The 25379-nt window shown below is 38.1% G+C and overlaps 1 long non-coding RNA gene across 1 annotated transcript; it reads right to left on the bottom strand.

Annotated features, from left to right (window-relative positions):
* Positions 1–7595: 7595 nt before the first annotated feature.
* On the bottom strand, positions 7596–9086 carry LOC117196091 (uncharacterized). Its single transcript, XR_004476097.2, has 2 exons — positions 8748–9086; positions 7596–7791 (listed from the first exon to the last, which is right to left on the bottom strand). It is a non-coding gene; the product is annotated as an uncharacterized LOC117196091 (long non-coding RNA).
* Positions 9087–25379: the final 16293 nt, after the last annotated feature.

Here is a 25379-nt window from a genome sequence, read left to right as displayed (position 1 = left end):
GTTTGGTGTTTGTTCCTAGAAACCATGTTTCCTCTCTAGCTTCTATAGTTTCTCCAGGGTTGATTGTGGAGGACAGACCCAGAAACACGGGCTAATTTTCTACCAATGCCTTTAGTGACTTACTCACTTCATCTAGTGCCCTCATATTCCCACCTCTAAACCCTTTACCAGTTTACTTCAATATCCAGAACATCAGCTTGAATTCCTTCGACTTCTCTGCCTTCCATCCCAATATGTTTTCCTTCTTCTGAAACAAGAGGAAGAAAGAAGTGTTCCTTGTCTTTTTGAAGGCTAGCCCTTCCTTCTTTTCCCATGACCTTGTTCTACCCACCATCCCTTCTCTTTCTTCCAGATCTGTTGTCTCCTTTCCATTGGGTCATCTTCTTTCTCAAGTGCAATTAGGTCCCACTCACTCTTTTTTTTTTTTTTAATGTCTGAAACATTTATATTAACATATTTCCATACAAATAACCCAAAGAAACTTTAGCATAAGTTTTTTTGTTTGTTCTTATTAGTCATCATGTTCTTATTAGTCATCAATTTTATACACATCAGTGTATACATGTCAATCCCAATCACCCAATTCAGCACACCACCATCCCCACCCCACCGTGGTGTTCCCCCCTTGGTGTCCATACATTTGTTCTCTCCATCTGTGTCTCAACTTCTGCCCTGCAAACTGGATCTTCTGTAACATTTTTCTAGGTTCCACATACATGCGTTAATATACGATATTTGTTCTTCTCTTTCTGACTTACTTCACTCTGTATGACAGTCTCTAGATCCATCCACGTCTCAACAAATGACTCAATTTTGTTCCTTTTTATGGCTGAGTAATAATCCATTGTATATATGTACCACAACTTCTTTATCCATTCGTCTGTCGATGGGCATTTAGGTTGCTTCCATGACCTGGCTACTGTAAATAGTGCTGCAATGAACATTGGGGCGCATGTGTCTTTTTGAATCAAGGTTTTCTCTGTGTATATGCCAAGTAGTGGGATTGCTAGATCATATGGTAATTCTATTTTTAGGTTTTTAAGGAACCTCCATACTGTTCTCCATAGTGGCTGTATCAATTCACATTCCCACCAGCAGTGCAAGAGTGTTCCCTTTTCTCCACACCCTCTCCAGCATTTATTGTTTGTAGATTTTTTGAAGATGGCTATTCTGACCAGTGTGAGATGATATCTCATTGTAGTTTTGATTTGCATTTCTCTAATGATTAATGATGTTGAGCATTCTTTCATGTATTTGTTAGCAATCTGTATATCTTCTTTGGAGAAATGTCTATTTAGGTCTTCTGCCCATTTTTGGACTGGGTCGTTTGTTTCTTTAATATTGAGCTGCATGAGCTGTTTATATATTTTGGAAATTAATCCTTTGTCCGTTGATTAATTGTGAATATTTTCTCCCATACTGAGGGTTGTCTTTTTGTTCTGTTTATGGTTTCCTTTGCTGTGCAAAAGCTTTTAAGTTTCACTAGGTCCCATTTGTTTATTTTTGTTTTTATTTCCATTACTCTAGGAGGTGGATCAAAAAATATCTTGCTGTGATTTATGTCAAAGAGTGTTCTTCCAATGTTTTCCTCTAAGAGTTTTATAGTGTCAGGTCTTACATTTAGGTCTCGAGTCCATTTTGAGTTTATTTTTGTGTATGGTGTTAGGGAGTGTTCTAACTTCATTCTTTTACATGTGGCTGTCCAGTTTTCCCAGCACCACTTATTGAAGAGACTGTCTTTTCTCCATTGTATATCTTTGCCTCCTTTGTCATAGATTAGTTGACCATATGTGTGTGGGTTTATCTCTGGGCTTTCTATGTTGTTCCAGTGATCTATATTTCTGTTTTTGTGCCAGTACCATATTGTCTTGATGACTGTAGCTTTGTTGTATAGTCTGAAGTCAGGGAGCCTGATTCCTCCAGCTCCGTTTTTTTTCCTCAAGACTGCTTTGGCTATTTGGGGTCTTTTGTGTCTCCATACAAATTTTAAGATTATTTGTTGTAGTTCCGTAAAAAATGCCATTGGTAATTTGATAGAGATTACATTGAATTGATAGGTTCTTTTGGGTGGTATAGTCATTTTTAACAATATTGAATTTTCCAATCAATGAACATGGTATATCTCTCCATCTGTTGGTATCATCTTTAATTTCTTTCATCAGTGTCTTATAGTTTTCTGCATACAGGTCTTTTGTCTCCCTAGGTAGGTTTATTCCTAGGTATTTTATTCTTTTTGTTGCAATGGTAAATGAGAGTGTTTCCTTAATTTCTCTTTCAGATGTTTCATCATTAGTGTACAGGAATGCAAGGGATTTCGGTGCATTAATTTTGTATCCTGCAACTTTACCAAATTCATTGATTAACTCTAGTAGTTTTCTGGTGGCATTTTTAGGATTCTCTATGTATAGTATCATGTCATCTGCAAACAGTGACAGTTTTACTTCTTCTTTTCCAGTTAGGATTTCTTTTATCTCTTTTTCAGTTAGGATTCCTTTTATCTCTGATTGCCGTGGCTAGGACTTCCAAAACTAGGTTGAATAATAGTGGTGAGAGTGGACATCCTTGTCTCATTCCTGATCTTAGAGGAGATGCTTTCAGTTTTTCACCATTGAGAATGATGTTTGCTGTGGGTTTGTTGTATATGGCCTTTATTATGTTGAGGTAGGTTCCCTCTATGCCCACTCTCTGGAGAGTCTTTATCATAAATGGGTGTTGAATTTCGTCAAAAGGTTTTTTCTTCGTCTATTGAGATGATCATATGGTTTTTATTCTTCAGTTTGTTAATATGGTGTATCACATTGATTTATTTGCATATATTGAAGAATCCTTGCATCCCTGGGATAAAGCCCACTTGATCATGATATATGATCCTTTTAATGTGTCGTTGGATTCTGTTTTCTAGTATTTTGTTGAGGATATTTACACCTATATTCATCTGTGATATTGGTCTGTAATTTTCTTTTTTTGTAGTATCTTTGTCTGGTTTTGGTATCAGGGTGATGGTGGCCTCATAGAAGGAGTTTGGGAGTGTTCCTTCCTCTACAGTTTTTTGGAAGAGTTTGAGAAGGATGGGTGTTAGCTCTTCTCTAAATGTTTGATATAGTTCACCTGTGAAGCCATCTTGTTCTGGACTTTTGTTTGTTGGAAGATTTTTAATCACAGTTTCAATTTCATTACTTGTGATTGGTCTGTTCATATTTTCTATTTCTTCCTGGTTCAGTCTTGGAAGGTTATACCTTTCTAAGAGTTTGTCCATTTCTTCCAGGTTGTGCATTTTATTGGCATAGAGTTGCTTGTAGTAGTCTCTTAGGATGCTTTGTACTTCTGCGGTGTCTGTTGTAACTTCTCCTTTTTCATTTCTAATTTTATTGATGTGAGTCCTCTCCCTCTTTTTCTTGATGAGTCTGGCTAATGGTTTATCAATTTTGTTTATCTTCTCAAAGAACCAGCTTTTAGTTTTATTGATCTTTGCTATTGTTTTCTTTGTTTCTATTTCATTTATTTCTTATCTGATCTTTATGATTCCTTTCCTTCTGCTAACTTTGGGTTTTGTTTGTTCTTCTTTCTCTAATTCCTTTAGGTGTAAGGTTGGGTTATTTATTTGAGATTTTTCTTGTTTCTTGAGGTAGGATTGTATTGCTATAAAATTCCCTCTTGGAAATGCTTTTGCTGCATCCCTTAGGTTTTGGATCATCATGTTTTCATTGCCATTTGTCTCTAGGTATTTTTTGATTTCCTCTTTGATTTCTTCAGTGATCTCTTGGTCATCTAGTAACGTATTGTTTAGCCTCCATGTGTTTGTGTTTTTTACAATTTTTTCCCTGTAATTCATGTCTAATCTCATAGTGTTGTGGTCAGAAAAGATGCTTGATATGATTTCAATTTTCTTAAATTTACTGAGGCTTGATTTGTGACCCAAGATGTGATCTATCCTGGAGAATGTTCCATGCACACTTGAAAAGAAAGTGTAATCTGCTGTTTTTGGATGGAATGTCCTATAAATATCAATTAAGTCTCTCTGGTCTATTGTGTCATTTAAAGCTTCTGTTTCCTTATTTATTTTCATTTCGCATGATCTGTCCATTGGTGTAAGTGAGGTGTTAAAGTCCCCCACTATTATTTTGTTACTGTCAATTTCCTCTTTTATAACAGTTAGCAGTTGCCTTATGTATTGAGGTGCTCCTATGTTGGGTGCATATACATTTATAATTGTTATATCTTCTTCTTGGATTGATCCCTTGATTATTATGTAATGCTCTTCCTTGTCTCTTGTAACATTCTTTATTTTAAAGTCTATTTTATCTGATATGAGAATTGCTACTCCAGCTTTCTTTTGATTTCCATTTGCATGGAATATCTTTTTCCATCCCCTCCCTTTCAGTCTTTATGTGTCCCTAGGTCTGAAGTGGGTCTCCTGTAGACAGCATATATATGGGTCTTGTTTTTGTATCCATTCAGCAAGCCTGTGTCTTTTGGTTGGAGCATTTAATCCATTCACGTTTAAGGTAATCATTGATGTGTATGTTCCTATGACCATTTTCTCAATTGTTTTGAGTTTGTTTTTGTAGGTCCTTTTCTTCTCTTGTGTTTCCCACTTAGAGAAGTTCCTTTAGCATTTGTTGTAGAGTTGGTTTTGTGGTGCTGAATTCTGTTAATTTTTGCTTGTCTGTAAAGCTTTTGATTTCTGCATCGAATCTGAATGAGATCCTTGCCGGGTAGAGTCATCTTGGTTGTAGGTTCTTCCCTGTCATCACTTTAAGTATATCATGCCATTCCCTTCTGACTTGTAGAGTTTCTGCTAAGAAATTAGCTGTTAACCTTATGGGAGTTCCTTTGTATGTTATTTGTCATTTTTCCCTTGTTGCTTTTAATAATTTTTCTTTGCCTAATTTTTTGCCAATTTGATTACTATGTGTCTCAGTGTCTTTCTCTTTGGGCTTATCCTATATGGGCCTCACTGCGCCTCCTGGATTGGGCGGCTATTTCTTTTCCCATGTTAGGGAAATTTTCAACTATAATCTCTTCAAATATTTTCTCTGGTCCTTTCTCTCTCTCTTCTCCTTTGGGACCCCTATAATGCAAATGTTGTTGAGTTTAATGTTGTCTCAGAGATCTCTTAGGCTGTCTTCATGTCTTTTCATTCTTTTTTCTTTATTCTGTCCCGAAGCAGTGAATTCCACCTTTCTGTCTTCCAGGCCACTTATTCGTTCTTCTGCCTCAGTTATTCTGCTATTGATTCCTTCTAGTCTAGTTTTCATTTCAGTTATTGTATTGTTCATCTCTGTTTGTTTGTTCTTTAATTCTTCTAGGTCTTTGTTAAACATTTCTTGCATCTTCTCGATCTTTGCCTCCATTATTTTTCCGAGGTCCTGGATCATCTTCACTATCATTATTCTGAATTCTTTTTCTGGAAGGTTTCCTATCTCCACTTCATTTAGTTGTTTTTCTGGGGTTTTATCTTGTTCCTTCATCTGGTCCATAGCCCTCTGCCTTTTCATCTTGTCTGTCTTTCCCCACTCACTCTTAAATACAAGTCTCACCCTTAATTCTGTTACAGCCACAAGCCAACATTTTCTCTTATTCTTTCTTCTGCTGTCAAATTTCAGGAAAGTGATGTCTTCGATTATCTCCACTTTCTCTCTACCCCTTCAATCCTTCACCTTAGTGGAGAAGGAAGGTCTTTGATTGTTTCCTAATATAATACAAACCAAAAGCCTCTTTCCATTTCTCCTATGATCCAGTTGAAGATTTGATACCCGATCCTCATGAGTTCCTTCTTCCTTAACGATACCAGCAAGATTTACTTGATACCTTTTAACCATCTTGGTTTTTTTCTCGTCATCCTTCATGCTCTGAAGCAGGGTCTTAAACTTTAATGTTTATTAGATAAATGTTAACAACTTGTTAAAAATATAGAGTCCTTAATGTTATCTCCTAATTCTGGTTAAGTAAGAATGAATGGGGTCTAGGAAACTGTATTTTCAATAAGCCCTTTCCCACTGTGATCCTCTGACCTCCACTCCCACTCAGGGGAAATACTCTGTGATCTTACTTATGTCCCTGGCCTCAGCTTGTTTTAGGATGAATCCTAATTCTATATCTCTTGGTTTATATTTTCGTTAGAGGTCTGAACTTGCATTTCCAACCAGATGTTAACCTCTCTTTCTCTAATTTCAAAGCAGATACCTTACACTTATGTAGTTTCAGAAACAAACCCATCAGCTTACCCCCAAATCCACTTCTGCTCCCATCTTCCTTAACTTTACTAACCACCATTTTTCCAATTATGTGGGCTCTGAAACCTCAGAAAACCTCAGTCATCGTCAAGCACTTATTGACCCAAGAGAATGTTTATGATCATCCTCTCCTTGGAGTTCCCAGGTGAGGATGACATCACCTTTCACCTGATCTTGTCAGCATCCAACTGGTCTTTACTCTCCAAACGACCTGACCTGCTGCTGCCAGATTAATCTTCCTTAGGAACAGTTCCATTTCTAGAAAACTTTGCCACCTTTTTCTTTTCAATCAAATTTAATTCAAACACTTTAACTTGCAATCAGCATCTTCCTCTGAGGCTCTGAAACTCTTGTCCTAAGGTTTCACATGTATATATCCTCCCCCCCCTCCACGAGTTGCCTAGATGCAGGATGCTAATCCTTGTCAACCAAAGGTGTGGCAAGTATTTTTCCTCTGTTTTGTTGCCTGTGGATTTTTATGGTATTTTTGTGTTTGTCTGAAAGTTTGAACTTTTATACCATCAAATTTTTCCCACCTTTACTTTTTCTTCATTTGCTTCAAGCATTTTTTTTGTTCAAGGGTTTTGCTGGTCTCTAGGATGAACTCTATCTTGTTTTATGTTACTCTTGTATCTGTCTTCTCTTAGACTGCAAATTTGTTATCTTCTTTATAGATGTAATGAACATATTAATGAACACTTACTATGAGCTATTATTATCTTTAGCCCCTCACAAATATGAATTCATTTAATCCTCATTTCAACCCTATGAGGTAGGTACTACTATTGGGCCTTTTATACAGACGTGGAAACTTATGTAACTTGTCCTAGGTCACACAACTGTCACATAACAAGGTCACACAGCTAGTAATCCTGGCGGAGCCAGGCTTAGAATCTAGAAGCTTTGACTCCAGAAACTCTGCTTGGAACCACTACCTTATACCACCTTCTCATATGTGGAAAAAATAATGAATATTCTACAAGTACTTGTTTTGTTTTGTTTGTTTGTTTTTAATTTTTGGCAGAGTTGGGTCTTCTTTTCTGCATGCGGGCTTTCTCTAGTTGTGGTGAGCCGGGACTTCTCTTTGTTATGGTGCTTGGGCTTCTCATTGCGGTGGCTTCTCTTGTTGCAGAGCACAAGGGCTTCAGTAGTTGCAGCACGTGGGCTCAGTAGTTGTGGCACACAGACTTAGTTGCTCCGCAGCGTGTGAGATCTTCTCGAACTAGGGATCGAACCTGTGTCCCCTGCTTTGGCAGGCTGATTCCTAACAACTGCACCACCGGGGAAGTCCTACAAGTACTTGTTGAATGAATGAAATTTAATATATAGGCTGAGTGGGTATTTCTTTTCTTTTTTTTTTTTTATTTACAGTTTGTGTTTAATGCAAATCAATTCCATAACAAGAGAAGTTACTATGAATCAAAGCATAAATACACAAACACAATATACAATCCAAAATAGATGTACAGCATTCAGGCATGAAACAAAAGAGAATGTTCATTCACACACACAGTAGCTTGAGATCTGTTGGATATGGTTGTTCCAGTGTAGATTTCTAAAGATGGAAAAAAAATGACTGGTTATCAAGACTACTGTGGCCATATTAGATTTCAGAACATCTAAGCATCAGTGTGTGACCATGCGAACAAAAGACTTTAGGGAGTGTCTATTTTTAAAAAGGTTTCTGTGCATCAAGGCAGTTGTGAAAAGATTTACTTTCCAAAATCAAGCCCATTTTAGGCTTAGGACCAGGTTCTAACTATCTAAAAATATTGAATGATAACATAAAGTGTTCCAAATGTGGCTATTCTGATTCAGTTTAAAAAGAAGTATTTACAGAAAAGAGTACAAAAGTTTTTCTGAATTTAATGTAAGCAAGCTTCCAGTCTTCCCTTGCCAAATATATTTGATTTATAGTTTAGCTCCTTCACATATTTGCCTTTTTAATTTCAAGATTTGTCAATCTTACCTTCAAAACAGATCATTTTTTAAACTATAAAAAGTATCCGACATATGCAGAAATAAAAAGCATTTTGAATTAGTTGAGATCAATGTAATTCTACTCTTTGTTATCTGTTTAGCTAAATGAATCTACTGCTCTTTTTGAATAAGAATAGTTGATAAATATATAAGCAAAATGTACTCATTATGCTTGGATTTGGGGTAGATTCCAATCCATCATTGCCCTGGTACATATCAATGACTATATAAAAATTCAAATGCAATGTCAAACCCAAACCCCAAGGGAAAGAAAGAGTTCAGTTCCCAAGAGAACAGCAATAGCTTAACATAAAATTTTCTCTAGAGTACATCAGCATTAAATTAGTACTGCTGAAACAACACATTGAGGATTTACAGTAACACCTGGAAGTTCCTTCTAATGTACATATCACAGAAGCTTTGTTTTACCTCATTGTTTTATGACCTTATAAATTTAATGAACAAATGAAAACTGAATCTCTGTTCCACATCCCATTCTTTAACTCTAGGTAAGATAAAATCTATTCTCACTTTCAAGGTAGAGTTTTATGTGTCCATACTTCTTAAGCCACATTTAAGGAAATCATCTCTTAACTAATTTTGGATGTTGTCTCTCTTCATCTTGTACAGGAAACTCCAGCAGATTTAATATTGGCATTCGTCATCTAGTCAAACCCTTCACATGCTCTTCAAACCAATCAAATTTGGGATCCTCAACAGTTTCTGTCAATAAAACAAGGTGTGGAACTAGCAGATTCATTCAATGAAGACCTGTTCTTTTTTCCCTTGTCACACTGGATGTCTGGATGCCATCTGAATTGGGTTTAGAGGATGGGAAGTACAGATGTTTCTTGGCCTGAGTCTCTTAACAGTAGAGATGTAGAAGGGAGAACGAGATCACCAAGAGACCGGCTGTTGACTGCAGAGTACCGGCACTTGCCTTGGTGGTGGCATTCGCTGGATTGGGGGCAGCTGAGGTATGCTGGGAGGAATTACTTGAAGGCGTTACAACAGTTGTTTGATTTGAATAAATCTGCGTAGGTAAGAGCAGTGCCAGAAGCAGCAGCCCCAGTCCAAGCCTGGCCACCATCGCTTTGCCCATGTCCGCTGCGTCGGTGCGCAGCGTGTCTCACTGGATGCGGGGTACGTGAAGGACCGCTGGCTCCGGACGGGCGCAGGCAAGGTGGGCCTGAGTGGGTATTTCTGGGCTTTGCACAGTCTTTTAGAAGACCTCGTGAAAGCTTGAGTGGTCGTGAAAAATGGTTGAGCAACCATAATATGAAATGCCAAAGGACTCAGAATGAGACTCCAAGTTATGGGGCTTTTAGAGCACCAATCTTCACACACTCAGCTAAGAGGGAAATCTCGGAGGATGAACAGGAGGGAGCACAAAAAATGTGGAATCCAATGCAATGGGCAGTTTTCCACATCATTATAGCAGTATTTTGTAACAATTTCTTTGGCAACTGACAGCAGGCATTTAAATCAGCTATTTCCTCCTCAGAATTCCTCTCCAAAGAATAATAATGACCTCTGCAACTCTGAAGGAAATGTAGCCCCTACTCGGATACAATCTTATCTGGGAAATTGCCATGGTATTCGTCACAGCTGTCATTGAGTGGAGCCCATTAGAGATGTGCTGAGTGTAGATCTACAGGGTTGTAAGCTCTGAGCTCTCCCACTCCACAATCTCCCCTGGTTTCAGCAGGAAAATAAAAACCACTCAGTGTTTTGGGGACAGAGTCTCCTCAGAGCGAGCTCAGCAAGAGAGAGCCATTCATACAGCCCCAAGCCCATAGAAGTTATTCTACGGCTTGGGTTGTAGATTTATAAGGACGTTTGCAGTGATACCATTGGGAAGGGCAGAACACAGAGTTTATAGAGAAAGCCCAGATTTCTATTTCTTTAATTGGAGAGCACGAGGGGAGCTAAAGACCTAAAAAGCTGGGCTAGTTGTGGTAGGAGGTTGGCACTGGGACCTTGGACCAGAATTCTTTTTGGTTTGTTTCAATGAAACAGTGAGCTGTTACAGCTCCTTTTCTTTTCATGCAGAGTGTTAGAGCTGAAAGTCTAATGCTGGATGATATATAATTTAAGAAACTGGAGTCCAGATTTCTGTCCAGTGACTGGGCAGAGGCCCACATGCAGGAGGTGGCAGGACCCAGGATGCCTGGATTTGGACCAGTGGGACTTACTAAAATTTGGTTCTGTGAGGAAATACTCCTGAAAATCTAATGTAAGTTTTCTTCATTAATAACTAAGTACCCCAAATCCAATTCCCTTTTATTTTCAAATAAATTTTGTTTTTAACCTACAGTTGCCTTTACGAAGAAACAGACATAAAAATAGTCTTCTACGCAATAGGATTTAGAAACAATTTATTTTAAAATTACAGGAGAGTTCCCTGGTGGCGTTGTGGTTAGGATTCTGGGCTTTCACTGCCATGGCCTTGGGTTCAATCCCTGGTTGGGGAACTGAGATCCTGCAAGCCATGCAGCGTGGTCAAAAAAAATTTTTTTTAATTAAAAAATCCAACTGGTCTTTACTCTCCAAACGACCTGACCTGCTGCTGCCAGATTAATCTTCCTTAGGAAAAATTCTGTTTCTGGAAAACTTTGCCACCTCTTTCTTTTCAATCAAATTTAATTCAAACACTTTAACTTGCAATCAGAATCTTCCTCTGAGGCTCTGAAAATCTTTTAAAAATAAAATAAAATTTCATTGTCCTAGAAACTAAATTACTGCACGATGCGAGTTGCTTATTCCCAGAAAGTTGTTTACCCACCTTGACTCAAAACAAAATCTTTGCCCACACACAGCACATCACAGGGTTTTCTAAACTAGAGACTCTAAAACTGGGTATCGCTTACTCTGCACAGATAACATTGCAGATGTTGTTGCTACCTCCACTCCCCTCGTGCCACCAGAAGACCATCCCTAGGTTCCTGAAGATTGTGGGCATTACCAGCATGCCCCAGAGTTTCCCTTTTGCTGTTTTTTTTTTGTTTGTTTTAATTTTTATTTATTTATTTTATTTTATTTTTTATTTTTGGCTGTGTTGGGTCTCCGTTGCTGTGTGCGGGCTTTCTCTAGTTGCGGTGAGCTGGGGCTACTCTTTGTTGTGGTGTGCAGGCTTCTCATTGTCTTGGCTTCTCTTGTTGCAGAGCACGGGCTCTAGGTGCACGGACTTCAGTAGTTGTGGTACGTGGGCTCAGTAGTTGTGGCTTGCAGGCTCTAGAGCTCAGGCTCAGTAGTTGTGGAGCATGGGCTTAGTTGCTCCATGGCATGTGGGATCTTCCCTGTCCAGGGCTCAAACCCATGTCCCTTGCATTGGCAGGTGGATTCTTAACGACTGTGCCACCAGGGAAGGCCCTCCCTTTTGTTTTTGTTTGGTTGGGGAAGAGGCAGTCAGCAAAGGCTGGGAGAGAGAGCTGAGGTAACTCAACAACACCATGGCAACTGTTATGTAATCTCATCAATTCTTTTATTTCTTCCCATTTGCTCAGCTAACATCTCCCCTCCTCTCTCTATTACTTGCTCTCATTTTGAAAGAAGAAGCCATGTTTCCATCCCCACCCCAGCGCCTGACCGAGAACAAGATGCTCGTGGACCACACCAGTGATTGGACTTCACTCCTTTCCATCCTCCCATTTTCCTTTCTTGTTTTCTGCTCTTTTTTGACGGTCCAGTCTTCAACTTTTTGAAAGCCAGTTGTAAGGAAAACAGTGGTGAAAACAATGACTGAAATAGGGACAAAAGTTTCTTTGAACTAGTTTGTATTTTATAATATGATATTACATTATCAAATTATGTCTGTGTTTCCCAACACATTCTCTTTTGTGTAACTCGCTTATTTTTCCTCTTTGTAGGTCCATAAAATAATTTTCTTTTTGACGGTAAATGAACCAGAGCAAGGGTACAACTGTTTGTGAAGCTATTCTCAAGCGCCTAGTAAAGTGTTCTAATGACAAATACCCCTAAAGAATTATTGTTGATAAATGGTAACATGACACACGAAATCAGGGTAAAAAAATAGAAGCCTTGTTAAAATTATTAGCATAGAAAGAAAACGATATACCATGTTTAACTTTTGAACTGTATTTACATAGCTAACATAGTTTTTATTCTCTTTCTTTGTTAAAAAAAAGTATTTTGAATTTATAACCATGAATGTATCATCCATCTTTGTAATAATATTATTATTATCTTCAATATATCATAACTAAGTATAGTTCAGTTGTACACATAATTACATCCATGTGTAACATTTTTAAAGTTTCTGTATAAATTTAAAAGTGTATTTAAATACTACCTTTTATTTTTAAATTTGTATTAAAAGAGAGCATGGCAGTATTCTAAAGTCAATGAAATTCCATCACGTATATATCAATTGAGATGGGTGCATATATAGGTACATATATAAACATAAACTAATTCAAAGTTTTCTCCTTAATTTTAAGCTTAATATGATTAAATTAGTTATTAAATAATCAGTTGTCTTATAATCAGATTCTACTGTTCAAACTAAAATGAAATATACCTCCCTTTATTAAAAAAAAAGTCTGGGGAACTGATTAAAGAGATGACATGGTAATTTCCATTACAAGTGCTTTTTCTGCCATCTAGTGGAAAAATGAAATCTATAAGGATTCGTAATTTACATTTTTAATTCTATAGTCTCAAATTACTTAGCAAGGGCTTATTTGAAATATCAAGAAAAGAAAACAAATAATGTGTTATCTCCCTGGTTCTGGTTTGATCTGCAGGTGGACCAAATGGGTGTAATCCTGAACATTCCCCATGTTGCCAAAGGGACTACAAACAGAATAATGCAGGGGATGCTTCGGGCTTTCTATATTAATCACAGAGGCCATCGACTCCAAACAAGGTACTGGCACCCACTGTTTTATGTAACAACAGTGATCGTCGTTCACTGTCAAAGTGATGAAAGATGCCTCTTTTCCCTATATCCCTTTTTGTTCCTGTCTCACTTCTCCAATCCTATAAACTGGAGGAGAGGATTTAGACTAGAGAGATGTTTTGTTGAGCACTGTCTAGATCAATGGCTTTCAAACTTTTTAAACTGCAACTCACACTAAGACGTGTATTTGGCATTGTGACCCAGTGTATGTACATAAAACAGAAGACAAATTTCCACAAGTAGTAACCTTTATATAAGTGATCACTACGATATTTCACATTCTGTTCTGCTTTATTCTATTTCACTTTTTGGTATTATTTTAAAACTTTTTAAATTGATTTCATGATCCACTAATAGTCCTGAAGATTGAAAAATCACTGGTAAGAGTTTCCTGAGAAGTCCTAAGTGTTTACCTCCTCTGCTTTAAAAATAAAAACGACAAAAAGTTAAATGAAAAAAGATGATAGAGATTGGTTAATTAGTACAAAGACCTTTGAGATCTTCTCAAAGATATTTTATTTGGTGAATGTTCACTATGATATATCACTAACATCATCCTCTCTGTCGCCAAGAATAGAAGGCTTGGATTCATCTTCATAGCCACCTCTCTCATTGAATCAATCATAAAATTCTGTGGATTCTATCATCACAACGTGTCTCATATCTTTGTTACTCTTTTCATCTGGTTTAGACCCTTCCCATTTCTCCCTGGATGGTCATAGAAGCTTCCACATTGCTCTCCCCATCTCCATCTTTCAACCCTCTGGTCCAACCTTCACACAGCTGCCAAGACTTTCTCTCCTCCTCACAGGTCAATGACATCATTCACTGCATCCCGTGACTAATGAAGAACACCCAAGCACCTTAGGGTGGCATTCAAAACCCTCCCTGCTCAGTGCTTTGTTGGCATTTAATAGTTTAGATTAGATTATTGCTCTCCCCACGAGATTGTGAACTAGGACTATACCTTTGTCTCTCTTTGAGCATATTATATTTGCCCCAGCAGATGCTTAATATGTACCTGTAAAAGTCACTGAACAAAAAGCAAAACAAAAGAACCAAAAAAAGAAAGTATCCAAAAAAAGGCACTGAACAAAATTTCCTTTCTGACTTTCAGTTTTCTCTATAGTCCTGTGTATACCCTCCATTCCAGTTGCTATCTTACGAACAATTCCCTGAACTCATGTTTATTAGTTAGTTTTTCTAATTTAATTTTCTTTTTTTAATTGAAGTATAGTTGATGTAAAGTAGTATTATGTTATATGTGCACAATATAGTGATTTACAATCTTTAAAGGTTATACTCCATTTATAGTTATTATAAAATATTGGCTATAGTCCCCGTGTTGTACTATATACCTTTGTAGCTTATTTTATACATAATAGTTTGTACCTCTTAACTCCCTACCACAATATCGCCCCTCCCCCTTCCCTCTCCCCACTGGTAACCAGTAGTTTGTTCTGTATATCTGTGAGTCTACTTTTTTGTAATATTCACTAGTTTATTGTAATTTTTAGATTCCACATATAAGTGATATCATACAGCATTTGACTTTCTCTGTCTGACTTCTTTAATTTAGCATAATGTCCTCTAAGTCCATCCATGTTGCTTCAAATGGCAAAATTTCATTCTTTTTTATGACTGCGTATGTAGTATACCACATCTTTTCTTTTGATTGATGTATAGTTGATTTACAATGTTTCAGATGTACAGCAAAGTGATTCTGTTATATATATATATATATATATATATAACTGAATATATATATTCTTTTTCAGATTCTTTTCCATTGTAGGTTATTACAAGATATTGAATATAGCTCCCTGTACTATACAGTAGGTCTTTGTTGTTTGCCTATTTTAGATATAGGAGTATGTAACTGTTAATCCCAAATTCCCAATTCATCCCTCCCCACTTTCCCCTTTGGTAACCATATGTTTGTTTTCTATGTCTGTGAGTCTATTTCTGTTTTCTAAGTAAGTTCATTTGTATCATTTTTTTAGATTCCACATATAAGTAATATCATATGATATTTATCTTTGTCTGACCTCCTTCACTTAGTATGATAATTTCTACATCCATCCATCTTGCTGCAAATGGCTTTATTTCATTCTTTTTTATGGCTGAGTAGTATTCCATTGTGTATATATACCACATCTTCTTTATCCATTCATCTGGCAATGGACATTTAGGTTGCTTCCATGTCTTGGCTATTGTAAATAGTGCTGCTATGAACATTAGGGTGCATGTATCTTTTCAACTTAGAGTTTTCAACTTTTCTGGATATATGCCTGGGAGTGGAATTTGCTGGATCATATGGTAACTCTATTTTTAGTTTTTAAGGAACCTCTATACTATTCTCCATAGTGGCCACACCAATTTACATTCCTACCAACAGTGTAGGAGGGTTTCATTTTCTCCACACCCTCTCCAGCATTTATTACTTGTAGACTTTTTTATGTTGTTTATTTTAAAGAATGTGCCTATGCTCAAGTTTTTTCCTGGCTGCCTTACTTTCTGTTTCCTGCCTGTGGAAATCCTTTTCCCCTTTAAATTCCAGTTCAGATGCCATCCCTTGCAAGAAACTCCCTTGGTCCCCAGCAGACTGAATCCCCACAGAGTAATAGTAACTTCAGTATCTATTCAGTGCTTATGCTATCGTGCCCAGTTTAAGATCATGTTTCTCTGTGTCTGTCTCTCTTGATTGTGACCATCTCAAGGGCAGGGAACATGCCTTTTGCATTTTTCTAGCCTTTGGGGCTATTCCAGGTGTTGAATGTATGTTCATTTACTTGAACACACTGGTTACATGTATCTTTTTAAATACATAATGATGTATTATCATCTGATAATGATGTTATCAGATGTGTAGGCCAGCCACATCTTAGATGAGCTATTTTAAGTTTTAAGTTTCAGAGCAGGTATTTGACCAAGATTTCCAGTTTGAATTATCAGTCCACACTCCAAAAATTTATTTTAGTATTTCTCAAGAACTATATCCTTCTGAAAATACCAGAAAGTAGAAAAGCTATCAACCAACAGCCCGTTGGATTGCCCCTTGCCATGTTCCCATAATGATCTGTACTTTCCTCTGTCACTGGACTTCCTCCTTGTACTGCACGATCTGGTTCCATGAGATCCTTGAAGGTAGGGAGTCTCTCATTCATTTGTATACTCAGCAACGAACGTACCACTTACACCTAGCAGATGGTCAATAAATGTTTGTCGAATGAGAGAACAAGAGACACAGAGAATTATAATGGATAAAAAAGAAGTATTAGATATTATGTCCATCTTCAAGGAGATTATGCACCAGTTAGGAAAATAATTACCTAAATATTCTGACCGTCATGTCCTACACTTAATAGACATTCAGTCCATTTTAATGAATTACTATTAATGAAATTTCTATGTGCAGGAAAAATGCTAAACACTCATCAAGAAGTGCAAGTGCTGTCTCTGTCCTCTAGGAGAGCACGATCAAGTGTGAGATAATAAAAAATGTTCACAACACATTACTCAGCAGGTTGGTTTCCTGCCAAATGTGTTTTGGAGATATCACTGTAAGCTGTAATGGTTAGATAAGACTTCCCAAAGAAAGAAGATCTTTGTCAAGAACTGTGGAAAGTTTGAGATTTTACGCTATTTACAAGCTGAAAAGTTAGTCTGCCGCATTTTCATAGATGCTGGCAGAGGCCACAAAACTCCTGGCTCCGAAGCAACGGACTCTATTGCTCCGAGAACAGCAGGCAGCAGGAGCTTTGTGTCCACATTGGTCCCCTTTGTCCTCCACAGCCCACGGGGGCAATAAAGGAGGATGCAGCACACTCTGTGGGTTTGCATCACAGCTGAGAGACACTGAGCTAAGGAAACCCCAATCCTCTGAAGAGGTGGCTAGCAAACCTGTCCAATCTTTGTCCTGGAGGGAGACATTATCCTTATTATCCTGGTCAGAAAACAAATCTGTTCTCTCCCAAAGGGAGATCCTGTCTGCGTTCCAAGGCTTTTTGCTGTACAAACATCCTTGACAAAATGGCCCAGAACGAACGCTGTCAAGGCCTTTCCTCAGAAGATAGACAGAAACACAAGAGACACATGGAGGACGTTTTTTCAACATTTTTAACTTGGTTCTTGAAGGTCGGGTGTGATTTGATCACGTAATAGGAAGAGAACGAGTATTCTAGGAGAAAGAATTTCGTGTGCACATATTTATTTGATGACAAACCTCTCCAAGCCTCAGTTTCTTTACCTCTGTGATTGAAATAATACCTACTTCACAAGGTTGCTGTGAAAAATGACATAAGGTAATGTATGTATGGCATCCAGCCTGGTTTTTGACAAATAGGAGGTGCCAAACTGTTAGTTCTTTTCCCCAGAATGTATAGATTGAGACTCTGTAGACTGCCCTGAGATTAAGAAAGGGAGAAAGAAAAGGCCTTTAGCAGTAAATTTGCAAAAATTTTTATTGAGCATCTACTATGTTTCAGGCACCAGGCTAGACACAGTGTCTGTCCTCTTTTTTTTTTTAAAGAATGTTTTCTGCTGTTGTAGGGTGTGGTATTTTTAATTTAATTTATTATTATTTTAAATTTATTTATTTTTATTTATTTTTGGCCGAATTGGGTCTTCGTTGCTGTGTGCAGCCTTTCTCTAGTTGTGGTGAGCAGGGGCTACTCTTCGTTGCAGTGCGTGGGCTTCTCATTGCAGTGGCTTCTCTTGTTGAGGAGCACGGGCTCTAGGTGCGTGGGCTTCAGTAGTTGTGGCTCGCGGGCTCAGTCGTTGTGGCACATGGGATTAGTTGCTCCACGGCATGTGGGTCTTCCCAGACCAGGGCTCGAACCCATGTCCCCTGCATTGGCAGCCAGATTCTTAATCACTGCACCACCAGGGAAGCCCCCATGCCTGTCCTCTTAAAGCTTACATTCTGCTTCATGGGGAAACTAGAGGAGAATAGAATTATATTGCTTCCATCAACTAAACTTGTTGAAGGTATACTTTCAACAAGGTTTTATGGCAATGCCATCTGACCAGGAAGCCAGGGAATTATTGAGACAGAGATGGAGCATAAAACCTAAAATAAGAACAGAGAAATGTCAGAGTTCAGTGACAGCATACACCAGTCAACAATGGCTTTTCAGGATTATGTTGAAAGAAGGATACTAATAATCACAGAAGGAAGATTTCATGTGAATTTTATCAACAACTACATATGATTGTTAAATCATTAATTTGATAAATATTTATTGAACATTCACTCCATGTTATGTTTTGTAATAGGTGCTAGAATTCCAGGACCAAGAGTAGCAATTCCACTGAGGGTGAGATGGCCCCCAGGAAACAAGGGATTAATTTTTCACAAGCTGGTATCAATGTTCATCTACATATGGATGGAGAGAGAAGTGTGAGAATCTTGGAGATACTATGATAACGTATTTAATGCAAGGATGATTAGATGATTGAATCATTGGACAATCTTAAATTAGAACTTGAATTAGGAGGAAAGGGAGCTGTTAACATTTCTGTCTTTATCTATGGAAAGGGCAAAAAATTATTTGTCATATCACAGACCATATTTATGCCTGAAATATTTATTAGTAATAAAACAATAACTTTTGAGGAAAAAAAGAGTGTTATAAAGACCATCCCTATTTGGGGGTGGAATGGGTCTTGATAATTTAACCACTATGTTAAGCCTGCTTGATGCATTAGAATAGTATATGAAAAATCATCTCCAGTTGGTTTTTCTGGAAGAATAATGTTAACAGTACTTTTTTCCTATCTTGCTTCCAGTGCAATGCAGACTAGATTTCAGTTATTTGTCAAGAAGCTACCCAAGGGGCTAGATTGTGAGAAATGGCACATGATGTTTGACAGCTGAGTGATGGGGGCTAACTAGGAGAAGTGAATTACATTTGAAATGAGAAGCTGAGGACAAGGCTATGCAAGCAAAGCCAGAGGGAGCAGCCCTCCATCTTTAGCTTCTGTTACTCATGGATCATGAGGTGGGCTTCAGCTGATGCTGAGTTGGTCTTCCATTGGATGGCTTCAGGTAGCGTTGTGTCCAGCAGTCAAATGATTCGAAAGACTTTGAAAACTCTCCACCCTCCAATCTCATCCCCTCCCCTACTGCCCTGTGCTTCTAGCTGGCTGCATTCCTTCAAGTTGAATGGTTCTTCTAGGACTTGGCTTTCCCCAGAAAGTGGTGATGCATTATCAGTAAATCCTCGTTTGGATTCCTTTGCTCCGATCTGACTTTGTGAGGAAAAACAAGAAATCTTGGCACAAAATGCTGAAAGGGAGAACAGAAGAGAGCTGAGAAATCCCAGGTGTGAAAGCATCTTCTCTCTTCCACACGTCATTTTCCCTAGGGGCTCCCTTGTTAACCAGATTTACGGCTACATCCCAACATACATTCCAAAACCTGTCCTAACTGATGAAAGTGACAGTGCAGGAGTCATAATAATCCATCACAACGGCTCTCTTCCTTTCTAAGTCATGCTAGTGACTTGCTACCTTGAAAGGTCAAGTCCACAACAGTTTTTCCTAAGACCACAGGGCTCCCAAGGTCTTTGTGCAGTAGCATTTCAATGTAAGAACAGCTCAGGATACAGAGTGCCATTTCTGTGAAATTGAAGCACTTCTGTTTTTGTTCCACACAAAATGCTTTTGTGTCTTTCCTTCTCTCTGAACTTGGCCCTTTACATTTCTATTAGGTAAAGATGGGTAAAAGCAGGAACGGTGTTTATCCAGGGCTAAAATGAAATCTTGCAGATCTCTTTCTCCCAGGCTACCCCTTCTCTCCCCCAATTTTCTATTAGTAGATTTCCAAGGAAGCTCCTGTTTAGCCAGCTATTTTCTCCTATTTTACATGATGATTTTCAGTGTTCAACAGGAGCAAAGATCACTGATATTCCCACTGGGCTTATCAGAAGCAACTCAACAACAAGCTCTTTTATGTTGAAAATAGAGATTTAAACATTATTCATAATCCTTACTTCTCCCAACACATGCTCATCCTCATGGGCTCCTTTCACTAATTAGCTATGCAAGTCTTTACATTAAAATTTAGCTACATATTAATCTTTTGGTTTTATTGCTAGGATGTCTTGATTTCCCTTGCTATACAAACACAGTATATGCTTACATTTAAAAACGTTTTGTCTATAGTTCCAAAAAGAGTATATAAAAGCAGGAGTTTATGAAAACATCAGGTCTGATTCCACTCGTGAGAAAAGATTGTATTTTGAATTTGTGTAATCAGAACCACTGAACCACTCTGTAATACGGAGGAACAAACCTGACTCCATATTAGATCCGTTTCTTTTACTTTAACCTTTGCATTCTATTGCTTTTTTTCTTTCTTTTTGCGGTACGCGGGCCTCTCACTGTTGTGGCCTCTCCCGTTGCGGAGCACAGGCTCCGGACACGCAGGCTCAGCGGCCACGGCTCACGGGCGCAGCCGCTCTGCGGCACGTGGGATCCTCCGGGACCGGGGCACGAACCCGCGTCCTCTACCTCGGCAGCCGAACTCTCAACCACTGCGCCACCAGGGAAGCCCTGTAGTCTGTTGCTTTTGATTCGAGTTATGAATGTTGCCTGTAGCCTGAAATATACAGGATAGCCCACTTTCAAGGTTCTGACCTTTAAGTGTATAACACTTTTCTATTCATATAGAGTTAAAAAGTTGCAGAACAGAGAATAACATGTATCTTGTTGGAGGTTTACAGGGACATCATGACCTCAGAACAAGAAGTTTGCAACAAAAGCCACACCCCCTCCCCTTTGAGTATAAAAGAACCCTAAATTCTACCTCGCGGTAAGATGGTTCTCTAGGACCTTAGTCCACCATCTTCTCAATCTGCTGACTTTTTGAATAAAGTCACTATTCCTTCCCCCAATATCTCATTTCTCGATTTATTGGCCTGACGTGTGGCAAGTAGGACTCGGTAACAGCTCCTGAAATTAGGTTGCTAGATAAGTCCAATTAATGTAAAATATAAAATGAAAATTAGTATTTATGAAGCCTCTACTATGTGCCAGGTGGTAAGCTATGGATTTTACATATCTCCACTTAATCTTCGTAACACTGTGAACTATATATTATTATCCTCATCCTACAGATAAAGAAACTGAGGCTTGGATAGGGCATATGGAATCCTTGCCTGTCTGACCCCAAAACTTGAGCTTTCTGCTAAACTATATGATTAGAGCCAAAATGAATCTTGGGGATTACCTAGGGTAGTGGCTTTCCAAAATATAGGATGAGTGTCAAAGGGGGTGGTACATGGGACAGTACATTTCAAATGCAATAAATGCCATAGTGAAGAAGTTCATTTTTTTCAACTCTTTTCATCTTTTTGATAACTCAATTCTGTCTCTAAAACTTGTTCATCTTCTTTTCTATCACAGAAAGAGCCAGTCTCAGTATCACAGCTTCTGAAGACAATACCTAACTAAGATGTAAGTCTATGTTTATTTTTCATTGTAATTATTTTTATAGCTACTTTCTAGCTAGGGAAAATGATGCTGGTTTTCCTTTTTAGTAGTCATGCAAATTTTTATTTTAAAAATCAACATATTTAGATTATTTTAAGCTGGCCTATTTAAAGAAAAATGGTTATAAATAATAGTTCAGTGGTATACACACGTGGTAAAAATCATGAAGATGCCCTAAGAAATCTAGACTTTGGGGGCAAGGCGTTGGAGAGTCTAGGCTAAAACTCTCATGAAACAATTGAAGAAGCTCACATGATACAATTGAAGAAATTCAGGAGGCCTAGAGAGATGTAATTAAGTGTCCATGACATAAATTTTACTGAATTGGTAAAACATGATCATTTACTTTTTTTTTTTAAATTGAAGTATAGCTGATTTACAATACTTCAGGAACAGCAAAGTGGTTCAGTTACATATATATTTTTTTTCACATTCGTTTCCATTATAGGTTATTACAAGATATTGAATATAGTTCCCTGTGCTATACAGTTGGTCCCTGTTGGATCACTTACCTTTTAAAACATACAATGATCTCCCCACAAGCAGGTCAGGTTCCACTGCTGTTTTCCTGGCGGGGCTTCAGACATCTTTTGACTACACATACAAACTAGAATGAGAGAAAACAAAAATTCTGTCTCCTTCTGGAGCAGTCACATAGTTTCAGTTTTCTCCAGTGCTAAAAGGTGTGAAACTGAAGTGGGTGGTATGTTAGATTAGTTTGATAGACTGGGACTTTCAGCTTAAGTCAGAAGTAGATATTTTATATTTGTTTTTATAAAATTTACATTATTTAGATATTTCAACATATAGCAATAAGCACATTCAAGTATAAGCTGTAGCTGTTACAGTAAAAAGACCCTTTACTTGTAGGAGAGCAGGTAGACTGTCTAAAAAATTTAACATGTGACAGTTTTCCAAAATTACCTTTTGAAAGTAAAATTATCAGAACCACCTCTTCAAAGGCTTTTGATGTAACGTTTCAAGTGTGCATCTGGCAATCTACTGCTTTCAGTAGCTAGAGGTGAAAATGTGGACTGCTTCTGATATAACATGCCTGCATTTCCATTCAGCTCCTGGGAACCCACAAGATACCCCGGTATTCTGCTCTATTCTAATGGGCAAAGAAGCATCATCACTTAAGAGGTAGACTTCCTGAGGCTGCTATTTAGGGCTGTCAGATGTACCACCTTTTTTCTTACAACACTTAAAATACCTGGTGTATATGAGCTCAATAGTGAATTTCATAAAACAAGAGATTTTTGTTGTTGTTGTTAAAACTGGGCTCTCCAAGTACAGTACTTCTGAAGAATGAATGGTTTTAACCTGTTATTAAAATGCAATAATATAGATCCACAGAGATGTCACAAGTCCACCAACATCAGCAATAGCATTCTGGTTAGGAAAAGAACCCTGGAGAAGCTAAGCATCTATCATTAGTCTTTTGTTATATTCTCAGCTTCTGCTTCCAGTTGCAGCTACTACAGCTGGGAATCTGATTCCCAGTCTCTTTCAGCCCCTCCCATCTTGCCTCTTCACTCCATGAGATGGTGACATAAAGTGAGTGGTACATGATGTGTGTGGGCTCTAGAGTCAGTTCACCCGGGTTGGAATCCTGGCTCTGCCACTTTCCTGATTAAGCCATTTCTTTACCACTCTGTGCCTCAGTTTAAAGCACCAAACAATGCCTTGCATGGAACAAGTTCTCAATATGTGTTAGTTATTATTTTTCAACTGCATGGTGGATATTGTTTCTTGGGTGCTGAGTTTACCCATGCTTTCAGCTAACATATATTTATTGAGCACTTATTACATGCCAGTTCAACATGCTTGAGACACACCAATGAACAAAACCCCCCAGAATCCCTGCCCTTGTGGAGCTTCTTCAGGTAGAAGGAGACAGACAATAGTCAGTAAATATCACAACTAAGTAAACTGTATTAGAGAGTGATAAATGCTACAGGAAAAAAGAACAGATTTGGGTAAGGGGACTGGGAGGTAGGCAAGGGTGAGATTTCATATATATGTTCAATATGATATTCCTAAAATGCATTTTTCCAGAAAAACTAGATTCCCTTCTTGATTTCCATTTACTGATAAATCATTCTCTTTGCTACCCAGGTTAAAAACTCAAGTCACTTTAGTTTTTCTATTTTCCCCCTAACGTGCCATTAAATCTCATGCGTTTTTCTTCTTTATTGTTCCTTGAATCTACCGATTTGAACTTTAGGCCTGCGTTACCGTCTCCTGTCACAGCCTCCTAACCAGTCCCTGCTTCTGGTCTCATCCTGCACTGCACTTGCAAAGCAAATTCCATAACAGAGTTTACCCCATCTCTTCCTTTCTCTGATGCCTGTGAAATGAAGGTCGAACTCGTTCAGGGATGTTGATAATCTGGCTTCATCCTGTCTTTTCAACCCTCTCCTACCTCCCCCTAAATATAACTTTCCATTTCAGCCAGAATAATCTACTTCTATGGATCCTCCCTCTGTGCCTACACAACACACTAGGTTCTTTCTAACACTCTATTGCTCAGTGTTTGCCTTCTCTTTGCACAAGTGTTAGAAATTTCATTAAATATTCCATATGGAATTTTGTATAATTTGACTTATTAAAGTATCCCAGGTAACACATCCTCATGAGGGAAGTGGTGTGGACCTGATCTCAGCAAGGTGGACGTGCTGATGGAAGGGCTCACTGTTTTCTGGAGAATTCACAAACATCTAAAACTGTTTTGATGCTTTTACTCAGCTTACTCAAGGACAGATTACCAGCTAACTAGTTTACTGCCAAAAATGTGCAAACAAGATCTATCTTTCTTAGACTGTTTGCCTTCTCCCCTAACATATAAATCCTGTTCTCTCCTATTATCTCAATGATTTCCCTCTGAGAGCAATTTCTGTAAAAATAACTTCATATCTGCTTTTAGAAATAGACATAGAAACATTTGTTGTTTACATTTAAAAATGTTTCAATGATTCAAGTGATTAAGTCTTTAGAAAAGCAAACCCATCTTCTATTTTTGTTATGTAAAAAAATCCAACCGTTCATTTAATGTAGTTTGTGTAAAAACACCCTTGCCACTGGTGAATATCAAAGCACTTTTATATTAATCTGCTTTCTTCTGTGACGTCCTAATCCACAGTGGGCTACCATCTTGATTTCTCAGCAATACCGTCCACTTGAGACTCTTCAGGCTGCTTGCATGTAAGTGATTCAACCGATTTCTATTTTATATAGGTTTCAATACTAGTGAAATACACATTTCTGCCACATAAAATGCAGACTTTCCCAAAGATTCTTTTTAATTTAAATGGTAACCTTCAATTGTGCCAGTCTTCAAAACTACAGGGAGCATGTACCTCGAAAATAAGAAATCTATTATTTCAGAACTATCACCAGCCAAAATTATTCTTATTTCAGATTCAGGTTTCCCAAGTGGCTGGCTGGTCTCTGGGCTATTTTCAGCTGAGTTGTTAAGTAGGACTAAACACAGGGTGCTTCTTCACCAACATGGGGTAAGGCAGCCATCAAGGCTGTGTTACAAGAAAAGCCTATTTCACCTTCCCAATTTGTTTAGCTTTTGCTTACTATCCCGGGTAGACCGACTACAATGGTTTGTTGATAATAGGCACTTTATAAATATTTGTTCCTTTATTAGTTTGTTACAGTTGCCATCACAAACTACAGACTGGGTGGCTTAAACAACAGACATTTATTTTCTCACAGTTCTGGAGGCTGAAGTCCCA

The sequence above is a fragment of the Orcinus orca genome, chromosome 18 (assembly GCF_937001465.1).
Source record: "Orcinus orca chromosome 18, mOrcOrc1.1, whole genome shotgun sequence".
NCBI classification, from domain to species: Eukaryota; Metazoa; Chordata; class Mammalia; order Artiodactyla; family Delphinidae; genus Orcinus; species Orcinus orca.
Note: the sequence above shows the minus strand (reverse complement) of the source record. Positions and strands in the feature narration are given on the sequence as shown.